This window comes from Tenrec ecaudatus, chromosome 5 (assembly GCF_050624435.1).
Source record: "Tenrec ecaudatus isolate mTenEca1 chromosome 5, mTenEca1.hap1, whole genome shotgun sequence".
Taxonomy (NCBI): Eukaryota; Metazoa; Chordata; class Mammalia; order Afrosoricida; family Tenrecidae; genus Tenrec; species Tenrec ecaudatus.
The window spans coordinates 45,549,397-45,575,496 of NC_134534.1; the positions used below are offsets into that span (position 1 = coordinate 45,549,397).

Below are 26,100 nucleotides of genomic sequence, written 5' to 3' on the forward strand. Positions count from 1 at the left end.
GCTACACAGGAGGGGGAAGCCCCACAGGGGTGGGCCTCCTGGACCAGCCAAAAAGACTGGGGCGCAAGGGGTGCTGAGAGAGGCACAGGCCTCAGTGCTCGCTTCCTATGCCAGCTGGGAAGGGCTGGGGCAGGCTTAGAAGCTGGCGCTGGGAACCCCACAGGGCCCCGGAGTGGTGAGAGCAAGCCGGAGCATACAGATGATTCCGGCAGGGACTGCAAAGCCATGTCCTAGGCTCCTTAGCAGGCATGCGCTTATTGCTTGATCGGCTGGCCCTGTGAGTGGCACAGGCTCCTCGGCTGTACCGTATGAGCCACTTGGGACAGCAGCGGCCCTGGCGGGAAACAGCGGGCAATGACACCTGCCCTCCACCCTGAGAGGGATGTGCTGCAGCAGCTCAGAGCTCGGAGGCGCTGGCCGCTCTAATCTCTGCACACTGGGGAGGGCAAAGCCACTTCGGCAAGTGTGCAAAGCCCTGTCGCTTGCGCTTCCAATAGGCAGGGACGCCCACTGTTATACCCGGCACTGTCAGCGCTGGAAAGATCGCCCAGGGCTGGCAGGTTTTGCACCACAGGCCACGGCCACAGGGCCCCACAGTGGCACAGGCCAGCCTGAAGTGGCTCCCGTGGAAAATGCAGTGTTGGGGATAGAAGCAGGATGGGCTCCATCTGCAGGTCGTGCCAGTGGGAAGTGCGCAGTGCAGGTTCCTGGGCAGGGAATGGAGCAGGAGCTAAGCTGATGGGGGTGGGCAGCTGGGCAAGAGGGGTGCCAGTGGAGAGGTCCCAGGCAGAAATGGGGGTGGATGGACCCCCGTGAGGGTCTCCCAGGCAGCCCAGGTAGATTGTAGGTCATTTACCTGGGCCTTGGATGAATGAAGGGAGGAATGCAGGCCCAAGAGCAGATTGCTGACACATGGGGAGAGGGGGCTGCGGGAAAGGGAAGCTTCTCTCCTAGAGGGGTCTGGAAAGTGGACAGCTGCTGTAGGGGGTCCCGCCACCGTTGCGCGTGTCTCAGCAGAGCAAGTAAGCGACTCTGGGAGTGGAGTCCCCGTCTGGAGATGGAGTGGGGCTATAGTCAGTCGTGGCCACGGTGGTGGCAGCCTACTGACCCGAGATGTACCACAAATCGCATCCTGGATCACAAAGGCCCCGGCTCAGGAAAAACGCATGGGTTGAAGGTGAGGTGCTGTCCGAGGGGATATTTCACTCACCAGACTCCTACTATCCAGCTACCTGGACACCAAACCCGCCTTGTTCGAAAGAACTCTCAGAGTATGCGGGTCCCCTGGTCTGCCATCTTCCCAGAAGTCTCCCCCAGAAATGTTCTTTACATCATTTTTTAAATAGACAAAATAGAGAAATAATCTAAATGTGCATGAACAATAGCAAAGGTATACAGATTGTTGTGTGTCACTAGTATTTAAAAAAATAATAATTTATTTTAATAATTTTGTTTTTTTAACTATTAGATGATCCTATAGAATTTTATCATTATTATAATGAAAAGTTCTGGCTGAATGAGGTTTAATTGAGTGGTTTGTGAATTTGAATCAATATGGTGATTCAAAAAGAAACCTCTTCTATTTAGATATAATGAGTTTTGCTAAAATCTGGCAAGATTTGTCTCCTCTTGGAAAATACAAGAGTTCACTCTTTTTTGTATCCACGATGAATATCAAAGCCAATGCTGGTGAGACTCCTTTCTCTATATGAGACAACATATACACATTGTGTGACAGCATTATTGTATTTGAATTGAAGAGGCACAAATTCTAATCATCCTAGTCAAGGCAGTTATATGAGATGAATATTCATTAGCTATTTCAATCGCACGTTGTCTCTAGAATCATATGTCTTTCATGTTTTGTGGAGTTTGTGTTATCAGGCTTTAAAATGTATATTTAGATGTTTGATTTGAGGCAAGATGGATTGAGGTACTGCAGTTACTCTTCTGTTTGAAATAATTAAAAAACATAAATCTATGGTTTTCAAGATCCTGGCTATTAGGATTTTAAGGACAGTGAAACTGAGAGATAGGAAACAAACCAGGTGAGACCTGTGAAAGACTTACCTTCAAAAGCAAGAGTTTGGGGGGACTAAGGGAGCATTAGTACTCAGAAAAGTGTACACTAGAAAAGAACTTTTCTTGTACACTTGAAAAGAGTAGCGACAATGAACGGAGAGTGCATAAAGATTTGCTGAGTCAAAGGATTCAGCATACTGATTAGCATATGCATATATGGAAACTAACCAAAACCGAGAAAAGAATTGAATAAAATCGCTAGAACAAATCTACAGGAGGCTTAGATAGGACTGGAAATAGTAGCTATTACCATGAGCCAGGCTGGAAACCTTTAGCAGTAGGAAATAATTATCCCCAGACTCAACCCGATTCTAGTCCCACTCAACAAACCTGAAAAGCAAGGATCAAACTGTTTTTAAGTAACTTAATGGATATATCAGAATAAAACGAAGGAAGTTTTAAAAAAATATAAAAATATTCACCCAACAAGGTAAAATTCACAGTGTCTGCCATCCAATAAAATATTACAGGAATGCAAAGAAGCATGGAAATGAGGAGGAAAATCAATCCACTGAAACCAGCTTAGGATGGACACAGATATTAGAATTAACAGACCAGGACATTGAAACAGATAACTGCACTCCAAATATTCTAGAAGCCAGAGAAAGGATTTAACATGTTAAGTAAAGATATGAATGGTTACCTGCACAAAGACCCATATGTAAATACTTTTATCTCCCAATATAACTACATGATAAAATATGAAAATTTTGCTGGTTGGGATTAGCAGTAGAGGAGGAATCAAAGAAGAAAATGTTAATAAACTTGAAGACGTAGAAGAAATAACATTAACAGTAGAAATAAAACAAAGTACTCTCAGAGAGTCTCACATCTCCTACCTGCTGCTGTTGAGTCAATTTCAACTTATAGTGAACCTATGAGACAGAGCTGAGATGCTCCACAGAGTTACTGAGGCTGTAAAACTTTATGGAAGCACATACTTCCATCTCTTTCCTGTTTGTGGGCTTGAACCAGTAACATTGTGGCTATAGCGTAATGCTTAACTTACTGTACCAACCAACAGGTTTCCTCAAGAAACCTAATGACTCATTTGAGTAGAGTACTTAAAGGACTTGGGGTGGGGATCTTGGGGGAGGCGATATTTGAAGACATCATGACCACATCCCTACCTAATTTGATGATAACTATAGACAAATGTTTCAAGTTTAATGTATCCCAAGCAGAAGAAACATGGAGAAAATTACACTAAGGCACATCAAAATTATGTTGCTCAAAACCACTATGGTGAAAAAAATTTCAAAAGCAACTATAAAAAGGATACTTAGTTGTATCCCCCAAATAGCCAGATTATATATATATATGTATATATATATATATCTATATAAAACAAAGCAACCTTATCACCTTCAAAGTACTCTCCATTACACTTAATACATGTGTCAAATGTGTAATTCCATTCTTGGAAACAGTTTCAAACTCATCTGTTTGGATGGCTGACAGCATCTCCCTGGATGTTTTTTTCTTCCCCTCATCTACATCATTGAATCACTGTCCTTTCATGTCCCTCTTCATTCAAGGAAACAAAAATAAGTCCCATGGAGCAAGGTCAGGTAAATCCAGTGATGGGTCAAGAGGCATGATGTTTTATTTGCCAAAAACTAGCTCAATGAGGTGGCCTCATAAGCAGGTGCATTGTTGTGGTGGCAACACCAGTTCCCTGTCTGCCACATGTTTGCTGCAGACTGTTTTGCAATCTTTTCTGACCTCTAAACAGAAAGCATTATTAATGGTCTGACCTGGTGGAACAAACTCCAAATACACTATGAGTTGACATTTTCTCTGTTCAGGAAGTTGATGGACATCCAGAACGAAGTTTGTCATCAATCAATATTTCACCTGTTTTGAAATGAGGAAACCACTCATACACTTGAGTTTTACCCATAGAGCTGCCCTTGTAAGCTGTGTTCAGCATCACACCGGTTTCGGTGGCATTTTTAAAGAACAGGAAACAAAATATCACAGTTGCATGCTGTTTTTTAAATCAGCCATTAGAAAAACGAGGTTCTAATGAAACTGCTTTTATGAAAAAATTCACAGTGACCAGAGAGAACCTTCCAAGGAGACACCACTGGGTGCTCTAACGCCGAGCAGGTTGCTTAATGTTCGTCTAGGGTGGGTGGGGATCCATATTAGGAGATTTCTACTTTGTTCAGTGCAATTCCAGATTTTAGGGGTACCCTCTCATTTTATGTACAGACGACTAAGTAAATGAGAGTCACAGATTTCTTGTCAAAAGCAAATGTAGCAAGATGACGTCTTTAAAGTACTTAAAAGAAAAATAATACAAACATGAAAGTAAAAGTGTGATGTTTTTGCAGGACTGGAAGTCTGAAAGAATGTATCATTGGCAGACTCATAAACATGCTTAAAATAATTCATTTGCTAGACAGAAGGAAAGTGGCACTGAATGAAGCTACCGGTACGTACTAAGGAATGCAAAGCTTTGCAACTGTGGGTAAGACTTGCATTGTTTTCATATTATTTTAAGCCCATGAAATATATAATTGACTATTTAAGCAAAAATAATTAGCATGTAGTGTGGCACTTCTAAAACAAATGACAATCGTCACTTGTGAATCAAAGGACAGGAGAGAAGAAATGGAAGGATGTAATCATAAGGCTCTATGTGATGATGACTTTGTGGTCAGTTGCCATCATGTGGCCTCTGACCCCTGGCAAGACTGTGTACAGCATACGAAGCATTGCTTGGTCCTGCACCATCTTTGTAATCGTTGACACATGTGAGTCTTTTGTTGCGGCCATATTGTAGTGGCATCGTGGTTACTGATGAGTTTGGTCGCCTACCTGAGGTCAGCTGTTTGAAACCACCAACCGCCCTGTGGGAGAAAGACGAGGCTTTATACATCTGGAAACAGTTACAGTCTTGCATACCCAGAGGGGCAGTTCTGCCTGTCCTATAGCATCACTATAAGCTGGCATTGACTCAATGGCAGTGAGTTTGGGCTTTTAGTTTGGCCCGCCCCTGGGAGCTGATTTTCCAGCACTGCTATCCCACAGTGTTCTTCTGTGATCTATAGGATCTCCATTGCTTCATTTCCAGATCGATACTCAGAACTACCTTCCTTTTCTATCTTCTTCTGGAATTTCCACTGAAATGTGTGACCATGCTAGTATTTGGAATACTGATAGCACAGCTTCCAGGATTTTATTAATATGCAAGCCACCATCATACAAACAAGTGACAGATGGGTGGTAGACTATATGCGAAGTGGTATTTTGTCACCTTAAGGTAGACTGTGATGACTAAAAATGTATATTTTAAATCCCACAGCAGCCACCACGATAACAAGTTACAGCTAAAGTCAATAAAAGAGATGAAATGGGGGGTGAGGAGGCACAACAACAAGGAAAAGCTGAATTGAGGGAATGACAGAAAAAGAGGGAAATAGAAACAGAAAAGAAAGCAGTAGAAAACAAAACAAACAAATAAAAACTGCAGAATTAAACCTAACTATATCAATAATTAAGCTGATTGCTAAAGCAGACAAAAATCCTAAAATTAACCCCAAAGGTTTTCTGAGTAAAACAAAACTTTGATTCTGGGCTTGGGAGACTAAGCAGCGAGAAATTGGAACCCATTCCAATTCCTGTCCTACAAAGGAGTGAAATATTAAGTAGGTCTTGTTTAAAACTGTTAAACTTATAATATTTTATTTTGCATGAATAGAAAACAAATACAATGATAATGGAGTAAAGAGCTAATGACAAAGCAGAGATTGTAAGCTTGAAAAAAAAGTACAAGACCTCCTTACATGGCACCTACTAGAAACCCACTTTAAGTTAAAGATGCAAATCCTTTGGTAATAAAGGACAGCGAAAGATAACCTGGGTCAATGCCAAGCAAGAGAAAGCTGCTATATCAATGTGAAACAATGCACATTTCATAAAAATAAATATTAGAGGAGGCAAGATTCTTTTACAAAGGAGAGAGGTAATTCATGGAGAGGATATAATCCTAAATAGGCATCACTAATAATACACAAGAAATGGACGGAATCTATAAGGTGTTTTGAGTTTAATGAAAATGAAAGTGCAGCATGCCACTATGTGTACGTGTCCATTACAACAGGATTTGGGGGATAATTATTGCACTATTAAATGAACAAACAAACAAAAGAAACCCCTCCAGTCTTACCGTAGACTCAAATCTGAGATCTTGAGTAAGGCACATTTTTTAGATAGAGTGCCAGAAGTGTCATATATAAAACAGGGAGGCCATTTGAATGTCATCAAAATTAAACATTTCTATTGTCTGAAAGAAACTGTTGGGAGAATTAATGGACCAATCACTTTGACAGAAAATCTTTACAAACCATATATCTGGCAAAGATTTGTGTCTATAATATATTAAGAATATTCACAATTAAAAACAAAAACAAAAACCCCAAACTTCTCAATTTTGTTTTAAAAAGTAGCCAAATTTTATTTTGTTATTAGCTTTTAAAGATCATTTAATTGGGGCCTCTTACAGCTCTTATAACAGTCCATACATCAAATGTATCAATCTTATTTGTACATATGTTGCCATCATTATTTTCTAAACATTTACATTCTATTTGAGCCCCTGGTATCAGCTCCTCTTTTTACCCTCCATCCCCCTGCCCACCCTTGTGACTCCTTGATAAATTATAAATTATTATTGTTTTCATATCTTACATTCACTGTTGTCTCCCTTCCCCTGCAATTTCTTCCCCCCCTTCTTCCCACGTTCACCCCACCCTCCTGGTATCACTACTCCCATTTCTCTTCCTGAGGGGTTTATCTGACCTTGATTCTATGTATCTGGAGCTCTTATCTGTACCTGTATACATGCTCTGCCCAAGCTCACAGTGAAAGGCAGGATTGGGGTCATGATAGGGAGGGGTGAGGATGCCTAAAGGAAGCAGAGGAATACTGTATGTTTCGGTACTTTACTGCACTCTGGTTGACTCATCCCTTCCTCGTGGCCCTCTGTGAGGTGATGTCACATTGTGTACAGATGGGTTTTGGGTCTCTGATTCCCCTTCTTCTCAACAGTATGTTGTTTTTGTTTGTTTCTTTGGGGTCTTCTGATGCCTGTTACCCTGTCCTGATGACACCTCACAATTGCACACAGGCTGGTGTGCTTCGTCCATGTGGGCTTTTTGCTTCTCTGCTAGATGGCCGCTTGTTTAATTCAAGCCTTTAAGAGCCCAGATGCTATATCTTTTGAAAGCTGGGCACCATCAGCCTTCTTTACTACATCTGATCGTGAACCCATTTTGCCTTCAGTGCTCTTGCCAGGAGGGGACCATCACAGAAAGTCATATTGTTAGAACAAAGTGTTCTTGTTTTGAGGGAAGTGCACGCACACCTATGTTTGTACCTCTATCCATAGCTTCGCTTCCTAGATCTTTCCTCTGTTTCCTTTTATCTTCCTCTTTTCCCACCATCACACTTGCCCATCTTCTGCCTCTTAGTAATTCCCTCAGCTAGAGCGCTGTTTATGGCATTGTTTGTGCACCACTCCTACCACCCTCCTCCTTCGGAACCTTCAATCCCATTGCTTTCTCCTCAGGCTTGCTTCCCATGTCGATCATATAGGTAGGCAAATAACAGATCAGCAACTGGGGCCAAGCAAAGCCACAACACCACTGAGGAGCCCCCAAAATAGACTTCAGGCTAGGAGGTGCGGTTCTCAAAACCCCCAAGGACCAATGGGGAGATAGTCATAAAAGTCAAAGGACAGACCTAGAATTATCTATGCTTTTTTTGTGTGCAAAATTTTAAATAGCTAATTTATCAAAGGAAAAAGTGGGATGACAAATGAACACTAGGAATTAAAAAAGTTAATTCTAGGGCAATGCTAAGTAAAACCACAAAGGTCCACCCCTGTGTATCTAGGAAAACCCTCAACCAAATCCACTGCCACTGGTTTGAATCTGACTCATCGTGACCCTCCGTAGAGTTTCCAAGACTGTAAATCTTTATTAGAGCAGACCGTCTCAGTGTTCTCCTGGGGAGAAATCATACATAGACCCTGTGCTTTATCAGATGATTACTGAGGCCACTGAGTCCTAACTAACATTTAGAAAACTGACATACCTACCAAGTGTTAGCAGAAATTTCATCTGAGATTCTCATATGCAACTAGTAGGCAGCCAAAGTGGAATAATTATTTTGAAAAACAATTTGCCAATTCCTTCAAGAGTTGACATAGCCTTACCATATGATTCAGATATGTCAATCTTAGGTAAATTACACTGGGGAAATGAAGTTTTAGGTATATGAAAAGACTTGCACACAAGTGTTCACAGCTGCTTAATTTGGACTAGCCTAGATCTAGAAAAGGATACAAATAACCATCTGCGGATGAGTACATAAAAAAATGGTGCCACAGACCTGTGATGGACTACTCTGCAGCAAGACAAAGAATGAATTCGTAATGCACACTACAACATGGCTGCATCTCAGGATAACTAGACTGAGTAAAAGAAGCCAGACAAGGAGGAGCATGCATTGTATGGCTTCATTCAGATATGTTTCTAGAAAATGCAAACCAGTGGAAAGGAAATCAGAGGTTATTCTAGGATGATGGTGGGGATGGGGATTAGAAAAGGGTTGAAGGGGCGGATTTTAAGGGACATAAAGATAATTGGAAACACAGGGAATCTAGGACGGACGAAACCCTCAACACCCGCGGTAGGAGTGGCGACACCAGGAGGGAAGGGGGTGTAGAAAGGGAGAACGGATCTTGGAGATCTATGTGTAACCTCTCTGGGAGATGGGCAATGAGGAGGTGGGTGAGGGAAGACGCCGGGCAGTGTAAGGTAAGATATAATAATTATTTATAAACTATTAAGGGATCAGGGGAAAGGGGGAGCAGGGAGGGAGGGGGAGGGAGAAAAAAGGGAAACCGAGCTGATTCCAAGAACCCAAGTGGAAGGTGAATTTTGAGAATGATGAGTGCAATGAATGTATAAGGGTGCTTTGCTCAATTGATGCATGTACGGATTGTGATAAGAGTTGTATGAGCCCCAATAAAAATATATCAAAAAAAGAGAAATGTATATTCACCTCATAGCTGTGTTGAGTATCCTAATATAATAGGGGATGTCACAAAGTTCATGGAAAAATGGCATGAAAAGATAATGGAGTTTTTAGGAATTTGAAAGCTCCTTGAATTTGTGTGTACAACTTAAAAATTATATGCCTTAAATAGTTGCAGCTTTTAAGATGTAAACTATAGCACAATTAACCTGTGAAATAACTTTCCTAAATGCACACTTAAAAAAAACACCTTGGACATAAATTACCATAAACTGTAGATTCAATAAACGGAATACACATAAACATATTTGCTGTAGCGCATTTTCTGTCGCAGTGGATTCTTGCTGGTGTCACTGTGCACACAGAAGAGTTAGGGAAGAGATTTGCCTTACGATGCCAGTACATTTCCTTAAGAAATTTATCAGGATCTTAAAAATAGCTCTAGGTACAGATGATACAGTAGTTGCTATGGTAACTGTGCACTGGGGGCAGAATTCAGTGCATAAAAGTCCTAAGTTAAAAACACCTTACAGTCGCCGATGCCCTGCAGCTCCTGGCACACCATCCTCCTGCTCGGGGAAGGAAAAGCCATTTCTTAATGAACTTTAAAATCTTTTAAAAAATACTTTTTCAAACCACTCTTGTCTACTGACTATATCCCTTACTAGGCTGCAACACCCCCGCCGTGCCTAAGTGATAGGTGACATTTTAACTGACGGGGTACTGAGATTTTTGCAATCAAGAATCGTTTACCAGGAACTGGCGTGGAACACTGCAGGTGACCTCTTTAGATGTGACCAACAAGTAAAAGACAATTTATAGATGAGGTCAATCTGTGCTAGTGAATGGGAAGGAAACGCGGGTGCAGTCACAGGGGCTGTGATGAGCCTTCTGTATCTTCCCCAGTAACGGACTGGATTCTTTCCAGCACCTGGGCAAGGACCCCTTTTCCTCTGAGTGTTTCACTGAATAGATATAAACCCACTGCCCGGGAGTTGATTTCAACTCAGACAGAGCAGAACTGTCCCCCAAGGGTCTCCAAGGCTGTAAAACCTTAGGGGGGCAGACCCCCACCTTTCCTCCCTCTGGCTGGTGTGTTCCCCCTTTCGGTTAGCGGTGGGACTTCTTAAGTATACAGGTGCTTTTCCATTACATAGAATGCTTTTCAATGATATAGAATAAGATAGAAGGCCAGGTAGGTTTGGGAGCCTGGTGGCGCAGTGGCTACGGATTCATCCGTCCACTGTTCGGAGGTTTGAACTCTCCCAGTGACGCGGTGGGAGGACAAACTGGCACTGTTGTGCAGCCAGAAAAATGCAGCCTCGAAAGCCGAGGAGCCAGTTCTGCCCATCTCACGGAGGCAGCGCAGACTCAAAAGAAAAACAAATAGGCAACTCACTGCCATCGACTTCATGCCAATTCATCACAGCCCTATAGGACAGGGTAGATCGAACTGCTCCTGTGAGTTGCTGAGACATTAGCTTTTTTTCTGGAGTAGAAAGCCCCATCTTTCTCCCTCCAAGGCGGCATGGTTTCCAATTGCTGGCCAGGCAGTTAGCACCCCAGTGGGTCACCGCTAGGCCACCGGGGTTCCTCGCAGAGACTCAACACCATAAGAAATAAAACCAAACCAAAGGGATTTGAACTACTTAGAGAGTCTGTGAAGAACCTACCTTGAAGGCATCACAGTACAGTGACGGGCTCTCTGACCCACCAGAAGGAATTGTACTCTGCCTGTTCCAGGCCCACTCTAGCCAGGCTACTTATTTCAGACTCTAGAGTCACAGAATCTTCGTCTTCCTGTCGGAGATCAGCATGGTTTTGATCAGAGATATTTTTACCACTTGGTTTACTTGCTTTAATTACACCAGGTGTCTGGGATATTTTATTTTATTGGATCTACTGGATTCTTCTGCAGCCCACATTGAATTTAACATGAGCTCATTTCTAATGGTTTGAAATTGTTTCTGTTTTGCTATTTAGGTTTGTTTCATGGTTTTTGGGGTTTTTTTTAAGGGGTAATCAAATTAGAACTGTGTTTAGAATACTGGCCTTATGTCACTGCTCGTGACTCTGACAACATGAATTAATATCTTTGTCTCTCCTCTACGGAAAATGCTGCCTTCTCCTTACAAAGTTCAGGTCTTACTCTGGACGCCAGTTTTATGCTGAAACATGTGCGTGTCTCTTCTTGGGCCTCATTTCTTCTAATGGGATCTGACTAAGTGTAACCAGGGAGCTACCCATCCTTCACAGCACAGAGCCTAAGCAAGCACCCTTTGCCCGGGTCTCTGTGGCCCTATTCCATGTAGCCAGTGTGACAGACACCAGCCCCTCACCGCATCCCTTCTTGAAGATGCATGGGTACAGTCTTGTTTCCCTAAATCTGGTCTGCTCACTGGCCTTGTCCGCATTTCTCCATGCCTAGGCTGAGAGCATTTATTCCTTCCTTTAAGTCTAGAAGGAGGCCTGTTGGCATTTAGGGTTAGGCCTCAGGCTGCTAGCCACCTGTTGGGTGGTTCAAATGCACCAGCTGTTCCTCAAGAGATAGGTAAGGCTGTCTGCTCCCGGACAGGTTGACAGCCTCTGAAGCCCTATTGGGGATCATTCTGAGTTCAATCAACTCAATGGCAGGAGGTTTGGTTCTTTCAAGTTAGAACCAACACCATGACAGGGTTTGGTTGGAGGAGCACTGGTGCCCTGTAGGCGAGGCATTGGCTCATAAGGGTAAGAATGGCAGTTACCATCCACGAGCCATTCCACAGGAGGAAGATGAGGGTAGCTGTTCCTCTGGTGATCCACAGCCTCTGAAATTCTACCCCAGGTTGCAGCGAGTCAGAGACACCCCAGTAGCAGTGGGTTTATTTGCATTTGTTTAAACCTAAGAAACTCCTGAGAGTTTCCTTCTTGGGAGTATTTCCCTATCTTTAAACAAACCTGATCATCCTCTCTTAATTCTTCTTCTACACACATGCAATGGTTTTTAAAATCCCTTACTATTTAGTGTATATACTCACCCCCTTAGCAGCCGGCCAACCCGCTGGACCCAGACCCATATGACTCACGTTTGGACCCTCTTTAACATTTAGGGCAGAACCCAGGCCTAGGTCGCCCACCATCCCTAGTCTGGTCCCTTAGTGAACAAATGGATGTGTTAGGAATACAAACTTTCAGGCAAGACCGTGCATGCCAGAATCTTGTCCTATCAGTTTCTCGAGCCACTTGTGAATGGCAGAAATAAGAGCAGAATACGAACCGAGGAGCTCCATTTGCTATGCAAGTACACATTCCACAAAGGAACTGTGGTTTAAGGCTATGTTGGATTGTGTGAATTATATTTAAGATGTAAGTGAGACCTCCTATTCCTCTCTGACCAATCATTTGAGGAAAGAAAGTTTAAGAGAGGGTGCTGAAAATCCAGAGTACATCTCCCTATCGAGTTTTATAGGAAGGTTGAGAGCCCTACAGAGAGTAAATGTGTCCAGACAATTGTGGACTCTGATCGATCAGGTCTTCCCTTGGAGGACACAGGAGGTCTAGACAGGGAAGACTGTAAATTGACTCCTTCCCTACCGTGTGTACATTTAAGGTAACTGTGGTAGTTAACAATAAATTCCAATTGTATTGTACTGTCTTCCCAGGCCATACAATCTAGTGCTCAGAGCTAGATTGAAGTTGTCTGTGGTGAAAAATAGGGGTAGCAATCACATACTACAAATAAATTGTTATTTATAACCAAAATAATCCCTTCTGTGCAAGGAACTTTAAAAATGTATTTTGAAATGAATTACATGATTCTCAAAATAATTTCATGAAACAGGAACTATCATTACATCTACAATTGAGACACAAAGATATCCAGTGTTTTGTGTAAAGTTATCTAAATGGTAAGTGGCAGAATTAGCACTCAAACTCATGTAATTTGCCCTGAGAGCCTATTCCCACACCACTACACTATTTCGCACATAAAGAACTGCTCCTATGTATAAATTACTATGCTGGGAACTGGAGACACAATGCGGTGTAATAGCACAAACATGGTTTTGCCTTCCCAAGGCTTTCAGTCAAATGCCCACATGAAGAATGTCATGATATATGGGTAGGAGCACCTATGCGCATGCTCAATTCATACTTTCAAGAGGTAAGTTCAAACTTTATGGAAGAGTTAAAATTGACATTGACTGTTTATTTAGATGGAATGAGTCAAGATGGAGATAGGACAGAGAATATAGAATCCTGATATTATCAGCCCTGGTAGTGCTGTCCAGTAGGTGTTCAACTGCCAACAAGTTCAGAGGTTCAAACCTAACATCCACTTCTTAGAAGAAAGATGAGACTATCTGCAGCTCAGTAATGACATAGCCTCTTAAATCCTAGAAGGGTCACTAGAGTTGGAAGCAACTCTATGGCAATGAGTTTGGTTGTGTTGCTTTAGATAAGAAAACCCATGGGACATCCAGAGAAATAAAACCAGAAGCAAGAATAGTGAAGCTCCGTAAGCTAATTTAAAATGCTTACCTTTATTCCGATAGGTTTAGCTTGAGTTACCTGTGGGATCTCCAAGTGGAATCTGTGTCAATAATTCAGAAAGAGATTTGAACGGAAAGCATGGCTAAGGGGAAATGCAAACTTTGGTGAGCAAAGGTCAGATGAAGTCAGCCCGTTGTGAGCACTTGAGTGGGTTCCGACTCATTGCTACCCTCTGTACAGGAGGAGGACACACTGCCCGGCCCTTCGCCAGCTTGTGAGTGTTACATGTGAACCCACTGCAGCAGTCACTGTGACAGTCCAGCCCGAGAAGCCACGCAAACTACACAGTGGAATGACTGAGACAGACGAGGAGAAGATAAAAAAGCTGGTCGGAGTGAACCTCAGGCGATCACAGCACTCTAAGTTAAAGCAAATGACCAATAGTAATCAATTTAACAAAGATAAAGGCCAGAAACCATCTATTGACTTTAGCAATACATTCAGAGCAGATTAAAAGACAACAGAGGTGGAAGCCAGGATTTTCAGTGACTGGTTTTTGAGAAGTACATCACATTTTTCTTCTGAAGTACTTCATTTGGGCGAACTTGAGAACACCGAGCTTTTGGTTAGCGGCAGCTGAATGCTTGCCTGTATTAGAGACTCCAGATAATTCACTCAAAATCCCTCAAACTCACTGCCATGGGGTCAATTCCAACTCATAGTGACACCGTAGGACAGTACAGAACTGGCCTTTGGATTTCTGATACTTTAAATCTTCGCAGTAGACATCTCTCTCTCTCTCTCACAACAGCTGGTGGTTCAAAGTACTGACCTTGTGGTTCAGAGCTCAAAGCACACAACCCACTATGCCACCAAGGCACTTCCACCAATTCTGGGGGCATAGTGTGTTACTCCTTGGGTTGTTAACTGCAAGGTCAGTAGTTCAAACCCACCAGCTGCTCCATGGGTGAAGAGGCTTTCTGCTCAGTGATCATAGACCAAAACCCCAAAATATCATTCTCATCAAATTGACCTTGACTCACAGAGATCCCGAAGGATGTAGTAGAACTGTCCTTGTGGTTAGCAGCCCAATAGGTAACCACAATACCACTACGGCTCATTGTGATTGTATATGCCACCAGGCAGGTATTTATTTGCAAAGAAAAAAGGTAGTTTAAGCAAAAATAGAAAAGTAACAAAACAGTGCATTTAAGGGATAATATCAAATACTTACCTAGGGTGGAGATATGTTCAGAGCACTCTTGGTATGCTGGATTACAGCAGTTCAAAACCACCAGCCACTCCGCAGGAGAATGATGGAGCTTTCTACTCCTGTAAAGATTTACAGTCTTGGAAACCCATAATGACAGCTCTACCCTCTCCTACATGGTGGCTATGAGTTGGAGTCGTCTAGATGGCAGAGGGCTGAACTACGTATTCTAAACACTCACTAATTAAATTATTTCTATATTAAATTCCTAGATTCCGTGGTTGTAGCAGGGACTTGCAACCTGAAAGATTTTCATTGGCTTCCACTTGGCCTTACATTGTTATAGATATGCGTATATATGTAAATTATATATATGTTATTTATTTAAGCAATGAACTGAAATAGCAGCCTCCATTTTAGTTGTAAGGTGGAGGAAAAAAAGAGAAGCGAACCGTGGGATGGTTCGTAAAGCACCTCTTGGTCATAGCACAGTGAATCATTCAAGTCCTCTGGCCTCACCTGTCTCTGGAGTAGGTGACACTGTAAGTCACATGCCAGCAGATTCAGGTGTTTCATCCCCTGAAAGGAAGAGCAGTGAAAACATTAATAGTCAACTTCTGATTTCCGATACTTTTCTTCCAATTCTACATCCAATGAACAAGGCTCTAGATTCAGAAACTAATGAATGAAAAAGAAGTTATCTCCCGCACATCCACATCCAACATTTAGCGGTGAGGCACCAACCACGGTAAACACCTCCTTTCAAATGGGGATGAGTGTGGGCCTGTAGACGTCACTGGTGTTTCTGAAATCTCATTGTGTCTGTGTCTGGGAACACAGCCACAAGGATGGCAAGACATTGACTCACATACTTTGGCCAGGTCATCTGGAGAAGAACATCATGCTTGGTAAACTGATGAGACCATCAAAAGAGGAAGACTGTTGCAAGATAAATGGACACCGTGGCTGCCAAAGGGCTCCCTCCATCATAGGAACAGTTGTGAGGATGGCTCAGGACCAGGCAGTGTTTGGTTCTGTTGTGCGCAGAGAGGACACCTGACAACCACAATCTCCATAGCAGGGCCTCCTTCCTGGATGTAGGACCAACCCTTGATCAGGACCTGGTTCTGCTCTCTGGGAATAGGAGCTTGTCAGATCGTTTCTAAGGCGTCAGACTCTGCCATCTGGAAGGACCTTCTTTGCTCTCCTGGACCACTTTTGCGAAGCCTTGGAAGCTCAGCAGATTGGGCTTACTTCTTGTCCACAGAATAGCGGGGTCCAGAGTGTCTCTAAAGTGCCATCGCAGTGTCTTTTTAATTTAAGCAAGCATCTCTTTGGCAATAAAAGCTCTCAAAAATTCTGCCTGCTTTTTACTTCTTACATTCCAAATGACTACGTGCACAATAATAATTCTTTCCCAGACATCACATGATCTCTCTCTTTCTAATTTAATGGTCGTCACCTTAGCTGATTCGGAAGCTCTAACAAAAATACGTTAATTCTAATTTCATTTTGTTTCCGGCCACGAATCTGTCTGCATCAAATGCTGCCATTCAAAACATCATTTGACTTGATTTTCAATCTGTTTAAATGAGAGAGTTTTGTTTGGCAGTCCCCCCCCGCCCCAAATTCTGAAGTTTTCATTGTTCTATTTCCCTTTAAATTGTCCTTGCTGAAGGGTCAAAACATTGTAGCTTACATATTTCTTGTCTTATTTTGTCAAAAAAATCTGGAACACATCTAATTTATAGTATCCAGAGTCTCAAATCCCATTTTTTAAAAGGCTGTTCTTTAATGTCAGTATTCTTGCCATTCAAATTTTTACAGCTGGAAACAATTTTATCATATGTTTTAAATTTCTTTCCAGTGAGTAGCCTGAGTCACCAGTTTTCCAGCCTCCCATAGTTTGTATCTTGTCCCTCCCTACTTACTCCTGAAGCCAATGCCACGTGGTTTAGGTTGTTGTTACTGCACACTCTTACTTCTAGGTACTGATTTTCTATATTGCTGGCTTTTGCTATATTAGGATATGGTATAGAGTCATTCTTATAGTCTAGTGACATTGTAACAAAGATTCTGTTTTCTTCTCCTGTGCCTTCTCCTCCTCCTCTTTCTTCTCATGTTATTTGTCAACTGAAGGTCAACATCAGCTCCACCATGTGGCTCTACCCCACATGTCACTTTTAGCTGGTGGTAAACGAAGGGAAGGAGAGCCATGGTTCTTACAGCTTCTGCTCAAATGTGTGCTCGCCACTCTTGCTCATACCCAGTGCTTAAAACTGGTCACACAGCCAAGTCTGGCTCTCATAATACATGCGTGCACAACCAGTCACTGGTCAATAGGAGTATAGAATCTTCAGATTGGTAGAGCAAGAGGTGATGAGAACTGATAAAGTAATCCATCAGACTCACATTTGTCCTATGATGTGGCATTACCAGCATCTTTATTTTACATGCAAGAAAACGGAAGCAAAGGCAGGCCAGAGAGCAAGGCAAGCACACTTTGATGTGTGACCACTGGATCACAAGGTCACTGGAGTCTTAGATGTGGTCTGAGAACTGCTACCCTTCGCCACAAGTACAATTGGTCTTAGGAGAATTGCCACGCATCATGGGGAGCTGCTCTTCTCTCGGTGAATAAATGGTCTCCAGGCACGGGAGCCTTCTCCTAGGTGCATGAGGCAAAATAGCTGTCACAATCCTAGCACCCAATAGTAACTTGACCAGAGATCTTTGCTCCTAATTTCAAATTTCCAGGAAAGATTTCAGTGAGCCTATGCGAGAAAGGCTCTTGGGTTGGGGAGAAAAGTGACTTGGAGAGAAACTAATACTTATTTTATAATACGTTGAAAGGACTCATGCTTTACTGGGGTTTTAAAACATGGACCGGTATGTTCATATTTATAACTTTCCTTTTCTTTTTGACAATGGCTTTTTAAAACTCCATTCCCAGTTAGGTTTGTGAAAATGGAAGTAACAAAGGACCAGCAATGATATATTTTATTGTTAATACACATGCATAGTTAAATAAGTGAACAATGTGTGAAGGAAAAAATTAAAAACAGTAGTACCCATTATAATTACATAGAAAGAGTACATTATACTCTGCTGGAATTGACCCCTGCTACTCAAAGCCTATCAGTAATCTGACTAGAGAGTAAAGTATTTTTGGAGGCCAAGCTGAAAACAAATGAAAGTGAGAAAATGAAACAGTAAGCAGAGCCCATGCCCAGATGCAGTCAAATCCGATGTCCACAGTGTCAGGTCAAGTGGGCAAGCTGTCAAATCAGAGAGCTCAACACTACAACCACAAGTTTTACTTCCAGAGTAAACCTATAACAAAATGAATGACTCCTCTCTGAATCCTTAAGAATGAGGACGGCAAATTGCTCATTTTGAATTTTCTCTAGGTAAGGGAAAAACAAATGTCACCTGACATATTTCATTTGGACAAGTTTGCTCTATGGTTCATTGACTTGACCTTATTCTTCCATCCCACATCTTCTAAACTTTTAGACCTTACAGCTTCTTCTGTCTTGGTTGACTCCTTTAATTTGTTTGAAGTAGGAGCCCTGGTGATACAGTGGTTAAGTAGTAGGCTGATGACTGTAAGGTCAGCAGTCTGAAACCACCAGCTGCTCTGTGAGAGAAAAACTCTATGCCCCTAAAGAGTTACACCAGGCATCCTCAAACTATGGCCCGCGGGCCACATGCGCCCACCCTAGGTCATGTATCTGGCCCGCCGGGTGTTTTTGCCCCGTTTTGTTTTTGTACTTCAAAATAAGATATGTTCAATGTGCATACGAATTTGTTCAAAGTTTTTTTTTTAAACTATAGTCCGGCCCTCCAATGGTCTGAGGGCCAGTGAACTGGCCCCCTGTTTAAAAAGTCTGAGGACCCCTGAGTTACAGTCTCAGAAAGTTCCAGGAGCAGCTTTTCTGTGTCCTACAGGGTCAGGATGGGTAGGAATTGACTCAATGGCAGCGAGTCTGGGTTTTGCTTTTCCTCAAGTGGAAGCTCCAGTAGTTCTCTGAGAACGTATTGGAAGTATGCGTTGACGTCTCTGCATGGCAAATACAGGGGTTTTCTTCAAAGTTCCTTTATCTTCTTCCTCCACATATGGTTAGATTACATTTCTGAATTTTCACAAGACTAAAAGTAGCCAGTGAGATGTGAGACATGGTATTTGCATTTTCCGGCATTGATTCTAAACGTTTTCTATGTATGGCATGCCATGTTCTTTCCTATTTTGTTACTGGGAAAGAGAGATCCGCTGTGACTTTGGAAATGCTTGTTGAAGATGCCAGGGCCTCCTTAGCTTGGTTTCCCTACATGACCCCATGACCTAGAGCCATGGCTAATGGCTTTAAAGGAGCAAGAAATAATCTTGGAATAGCAAGACTATTTCCTGTCCCATGGATTGCAGAATAATGAACAAATCTGTTTTAGTAGTGTGCCAAAAAGCACCACCTTAGAAGTGCCTTATATACCTTGGACATGTCATCAGGAGAGACCAGTCCTTCGAGGATGACATCATTCATGGTTAAGAAGAAGGTCAGCTAAAACGAGGAAGACCCTGAATAGGATGGACTGAACAAGTGGCTGCAACAGTGGGCGCACACGCAGTGCTTTGTTCTGGGTGCATACGGTCGCAATAAGTTGGAACCAACTTGATGGCACTCAGTAGCATTGGCACACATATTACATGTACTTCTATATACTACATACATGCATTTATACACATGCATATATTTTAATAAATGGTCGTATAGAAGACATTTTGCATGCAGGTATCAGCAATTGTTTTAATTTTACAGTTGAATAATGTCAGGTGTAGAACTAACTTAAGGTGATGATTTTTCCCATTAGTCTATTATGAAGACACAGAGTAAGTGTTGCTCTTGAGAGCTTGGATGCATTTGGATGCTGCCCCTTTCATGAAACCTCTTCCTTTGTTCAAGGAGCTTTTCTTTAAGTCCTGGTCTTCTGAAGTTTCAAGATAATGTGCTTGGAGTTCGCTGATTCCCATCTACTTTCTTGGAGCCTCTGCTTTCAAGCTGGGGAGATTTGACCTCTTTTGAGTGTGTCTTTTGTATTTGAAAGTTTCTTCAATTCTATTCTTTCTCTCTTTCTAAAAGTAATATTAGACAGACAATAGAATACTTGTACTAAATTTTCTCTTGTACTTATATAATTTTATATTTCTGTTCTAGTTTCTGCAAGATGTTTATTTTTTTGCCAAATTGAAGGCTACATACCATTATAATATTTTGAATTTTTCTAAGCCGTTATGTTTCTCTAGCCTGTTTTCTTAGCATGCTTTCTTGTTGCAGCTTCTCCTGTCTCCCTGCCCTGTTAGATTAATACTGTTTTAAACACGCTCACTGTCCTTTAATCAGGCCTTTGATAAAGGAGAAGAAATAAGTAGATAATCAATCTGACGTGTTTGGTAATGGCATCATAATGAGCTAAGTTTTAGTAAAATCCCATAGGGAAGTGGCTGCAACTAAAACCCAGTGACAGGTTGTTTTTACATCTAGGCAGTTTCAAGATTCATAAGTATTTGCACCATTCAGATGACAACTGCGGGGCCACTGCAGGAGGAGTCATGGGCAGGCGGCAGGTACGTTTTCTTTGTTTTAAGTAGGACACCTGGTCTCAGGTCCCAGGCAACATCCATCCGTAAATATTTATTCCCATATAATGTGCGTCAGCTTAAGAGGAACAAGGGCCAGTGTTTGACCTTTGAGATATGAGATTCTACAAGAAAGAAAGAAAAGAAATCAGACTCACGTGCCTCAAAAACTTCATTAAAATCTGCTCGGCTATTTACTGAGACTTTGGTTATGTTTCTTCATTTCTCCGAGTCTCTGAGTCCTCGTCTGCAAAATGGGGACCGATTATTGCCGCTACTTCATCAGCCTGTTGTGAGGATTAATTGAGATAATGGAGGCAATCTCCTTAGCACGGCAGCAGGTAGAGGAGGAGCTGCCTGAGTGACAGCGTTCTTATTCTAGAGGTCCGTAATTATACAGCAACAGAAGCTGTAACACCCACATGTGGGGATTGTCTGGAATGAATCTGGGAAAACACGTGTTCTTGAAACGAGGAAATACAATAACTATATAAAAAATTACTTGCTTACAATAAGTATTTAATTTGTAGTGAACGAATTCATCAGAAAAAAAGAGCCTTTAAAGATTTGCTGAAATTTATAGGTGTGCCAAGGGTCCTGGAGAGAAGCCGAAAGGCCCTTTACTGATATATATAATTTATATAATATAAAGGCTTAAGCCTATTGTAAATAAATAATAAGTTTTGGTAAATCACTTTTCTTTGCTTCCTTTGTATTTTAATTTCTATTAAACTTGGTTTCATTCACTGGAGTAAACAAACATTTCCCTCTAATTTAGATTCTTTAAACAAAAGTTGCAAATGAATGTAACTTTCATCTATTATAAAGCTAGAGGTAAGTAATTCAGCATATTAGAATTCTCTTAGTATAAAAAAATAAAAGACTGCATTATGTTATAATTATGCTTTAATAACTTTCTTCTCTATTTTAATCTCACATTGAAAGCAATGAAACTTAATGTTCAGACTACTGTTTTAAGCATGTAAGAAGAGGAAATGGGGGGATTCTGCTTAGGACGCTGGTCTTGCGCTTCCTCTTTTGGGGTCATCACAGGGACAGGCATTACTTCCAGGTCTTTCTAGAATGTGTAAGGCATGTTTATGTGATGGGAACTGTGGAGATCTTTCTAGCAACAGTATAATGACTGCAACAGTATGTTTAAATCTGTATATATTTAATAAATACATTCACATATATAAATTTCTGTAAATTCATATATGAAAATTCTATGTGTGAATATATGAAATATAACTATATTATTTACACACGTATATAAAGATATATTTAAATGCATAAAGGTTTAAAAATACCATTGTAGTATATATCATTTAATTAGTATACCTTTTTATCTTTTAAAAAATAATTTTTACAGGAGCCTCAGTGATGTAATAATTACATGCTGGGCTATAATCTGCATGGTTGACAGTTCAGAACCACCAGCAGCTCCGTGGAAGACTAGACTTTCTGTTGTAAGAAACAGTTATGGTCTCAGAAATCCACTGGGGAATTGCTATGGGTCAGCATTGACTCAATGGCAATAAGTGAGTTTCAACTTTTAATTCCTAAGTACTATCCCATTGCATGAACTTAATGCATTTTGCTCATTTCAATGTCTAATCAAAGGAAAATGATAATGGTGCATTTTTCAGGGACATTGTAAGAGTTAAATGCTACAGCACATGTGAATACTAGTCTGTGAATTGTCAAGTCATATATTGCTATATATTTTATACTAATAGCATCATATAAAGTATCAGATTTGTTTTCAATCAATTCACTATGTATATTGGTTCGATGAGTATACTATTACTAATCTCAAACTCCTCTGTTCCAATTGCCTCCATTCCTAGTTCACAAGTCTCAGTATGGACATCTTGATGGTGGCCACTCTGCATTGGGGTTGGCTCGAGGACATTGTGAAACCACAGCATAAGCGTACTTTACATTCCTCTCACAAATTAATTTGTATGTACACTGCCAGTTATGTTCTTTTTTCTGTTGTATCTTCACTGTTCAAACTTCACATTTTCGTAATTGCCAAGAATGTTTATCTGGCCTCAAGATCAGTTTACACTTTTGTTTCAACCACCTCTATTCTGTGTAACATGTATCACCCATGGCCTTTCCTGTGGGATGAATTCCTTTGCTGTTCATTGGAATGTGGTCAATTAATATGACCCTTCTAGCCAATATCCTGTATGTAATGTGTTATAAACCCTAGCCTCTGTGCCTGTGGTTATAATCCTATTTTGGAGTGAGTTCTCTGCTATGCAAATGTACAGGGATTAGGTGGGATGTATTCTCCCTTTGTTTCCAATGGGGTGTGGTCTTCTGAAAGACCTAATCCTCGCTCAGTGTATCTGAGACACACAGAGAAATCCCAAACCCATTAGCAGATGAGCCACCCGTGAAGCCCATTCCCCATCTCTATCTGAAATGATGGAGGCTGAGCTCAGAGGCACCAGAGGCTACAGTACAGGGATCATAGGGCAGAACAAGAGAGGCAAACTAAGCCCAGAGACTGAGGCAAGGAGATCATGAGACTGAACAGAAACTATGAGACTGAAAGGCAATCAGGCTTCCTGGCCAAGAGACCACGTGGTTGAGGTGCTGGGGACTAGAAAGACACTTGGCTTCTGGCTGGAGAGAAGTGCTTCTATGGACCAGACTGTATCCCTGGTATGTTCTGATCTCGGCTTCTCTTCCCTTCTCTCTCACGTTTTCCTTCCCCAACAGTATCCAAGCCGGAGATAACTTCCTTTCCTCCTTACTTCCACACTTGATCTAAACCGGTCTTAAGATGATGGTGACTTTATACCCTTTTTAAAGTTGCATGTTGCTTTTACTCATATTTTATTTCCCCTACTGTGATTTCTTTCCTCCCTTAAATATTTATTGACGGTGCACTCTTTCATACATTGGAACTTCCAGAGAAAAACTCTGAAGAAAAAACAATTTCTTCCCAAATGGGGATAATTCTATTAAAGTTACATTCTAATTGCATCAGAGAATACCAGAAAGAAATTAACTGTGTGAAGTATTCAATTGTCTGGATCATAACAAGTTATGGACAGCCATGGTAAGAGTGGTAATTTCAGGACACCTCATTGTGCTCATGCAGAACTTGTACACGGATCAAGAGGCAGTCATGCAAACAGAACAAGGGAAGACTGCATGATTTAAAACCAGGAGAGGTGTCTGTCACGGGAAGAGCGGGGCAGCAGAGTTGGAGGAAGACTTACTAACAGCTTGCGAAAGGCAGATGGCACAAGTGAGGAGGACTTGAAGCACATGCTGATGAGGACCAAGGATTACAACTCAGTGTGAAGAAGACAAAACCCCTCACAACTAGACCAATGGATAACATCATGGAAAATAGAGAAATGATGAAGTTGTCGAGGACGTTGGATCCACAATCAATGCTCATAGAAGCAATTCAAGAGATCAAACAGGTCACTTCCAGGCACGGGGGAAGAAGGGGCCCAGCACCGTGGACCGACAGCCGCTGCTTGTCTTGAAACAGTGGAACAAGGTGCTGCGCAGCCTCCCTAAACAGGGGGTGTGCACCTCCTTCCGTAGCCACATTCTGTTGGTGGTGACCCAGTTTGAGGTGGGGCCCAGTGACATCAGTAAGCCCCTACTCACCACCACAGTGCTTCTCGGGCAGGGCGAGCCTCTCGTCCACGTCTTTGAGAAGAACCCGGTGACATGCGTGTCTCAAGAAGTCAAGCTGTCGTCTTGGCTTTGCTTGTGAAGAACTGGAGCATGGAGGGCATGAAGGCCCTGCGGGAGGTCACCCGGAAGTGCCAGGTGTGGTGAAGGGACCTGAGCGGCCAGCCCAGGGGCCACCCCTGCCCGCCAGGCCCTGAATTAGGTCCAGCCCCTTCGTGCGTGAAGATACCTCCCACCGCAGCCAGAGCAGGGACCGCTTTGGCCACCGGCTGTGAGGCACTGGTGGCCCATTGCTCCGCAGCTCCACTCTGCGCAATGATGGGGGCGGGGCACACAGCCATAAGTGGTTCTCACCAGGGTCCAAGTCGTCACACGAATCTGAGAATCGAAGTGACTTGTCAGGTCACTGACAAGCTGTGCCATGAAGGAAACTTTTTTTTAATCAAAAATAAATATATCTTCCAAAGTTTAAAGACAGACACACACACACACACACACACACACAGAGAGAGAGAGAGAGAGAGAGAGAGAGAGAGAGAGAGAGAGAGAGAGAGAGAGAGAGAGAGAGAGATCAAACAATGCACTGCCCTGCATGGAGTAAATCCACAGGACACAGCCTCTTTAACAATCTGACAAGCAAGGATTATACTTTGAGGTCTACAGTGAAACAGACCCAAGCCATGGTATTTTCCCTCACCTCATATGCATGCCAAAGTTGGACAGTAAATATGGAAGACTGAGTGAGAAAAAGGATGCGTTGTGCTTACTGTGCTGGAGAAGAATCTTGAAAGTACCGTGGACTACCAAATGATCAAAGAGATCTGTCTTAGAAGTAGTAGATCCAGAATATTCCTCGGAGTCAAAGAAGACAACTCTTTGTCTCGTGTACTTTGAGCTTGTGGTCAGAAGAGACCAGGCTCTGGAGAAAGGCGTCATGCTTAGTAAATGGAGGGGCTGGAAATACAAAAGGAAGGCCTTGCGCAAGATAGACTGACACCACCGTCGCTGCAACAACGGCCAAGCTATAAGAACCGTGTGAACAGGGCAGAGAGCCGGGACGTGGTTCCTCCTGTAACACCTGGGGTCCCTGTGCATCAGTACTGACTTGATGGCACCTAACAACAATAGCAACATTAGAATAAGGAGCTAATCCATAAGTAAACTCTATCGTATATGCTTATTCCAGAAAGCCCACAGCCGTCAACTCCATCGAACTCACAGTGACCTGTATATCGTTTCTAGAGCTACAATTCTTTTTTCTAACTCTTTTTTAAAATAGTTTTATTAGGGACTCATACATCTCTTATCATAATCCATACATACATCAATTGTATAAAGCATATTTGTACATTCGTTGCCCTCATCATTCTCAAAATATTTGCTCTCCACTTAAGGCCTTGGCATCAGGTCCTCATCTTTTGCCCTCCCTCTCTCCTTCCCCCTCCCTCATGAACCCTTGATAATTTATAAATTATTATTTTGAGCTACTTTTCTGACAGAAGTCACGGGCTCAGCTTTGTCCTGTGGAGCCACACTGCAATTAGAACATGCAAATGCTACTCGAGGTGCCTTGGGGGAGCTGGGACTGAGGCATTGAAATCCTACTGCGGTAGCCACCTAATCCAGTGTCAATTCAAGGATTAAGAGTGTTGGGGTAGAGCCTAGGTTGTCAATTGAGATAGCCAATGAGACTTCTGTGTGGGCATGGCCTTCTTCTGAGAATTCTGGTAAATCTGGTACTTCCTCCTTGGAGGCGGAAGATATCTCTCTCTCTCTCTCTGCTGCTCCCTGGGAGACATTGTAGGAGACAAGCCACATGGATGCAACCAGACCTCAGAAGCTGGAGGAACCACCGAGAGACCCCTGCCAGCACTGAGATGCTTCCAATACCACTAGACCCAAAGACTTTCTACCCACTGGCTTGCGATCATTCAGCATTTGGCTTCATTGTATGGGTTTTGTGAGTCTGAAGAGGACTTTG

General features: G+C 42.3%; 1 pseudogene; it reads left to right on the forward strand.

Moving 5' to 3' along the window:
* The first annotated feature begins 1,113 nt into the window (after positions 1-1,113).
* On the forward strand, positions 1,114-24,266 carry LOC142449078 (proteasome assembly chaperone 3 pseudogene; annotated as a pseudogene).
* Positions 24,267-26,100: the final 1,834 nt, after the last annotated feature.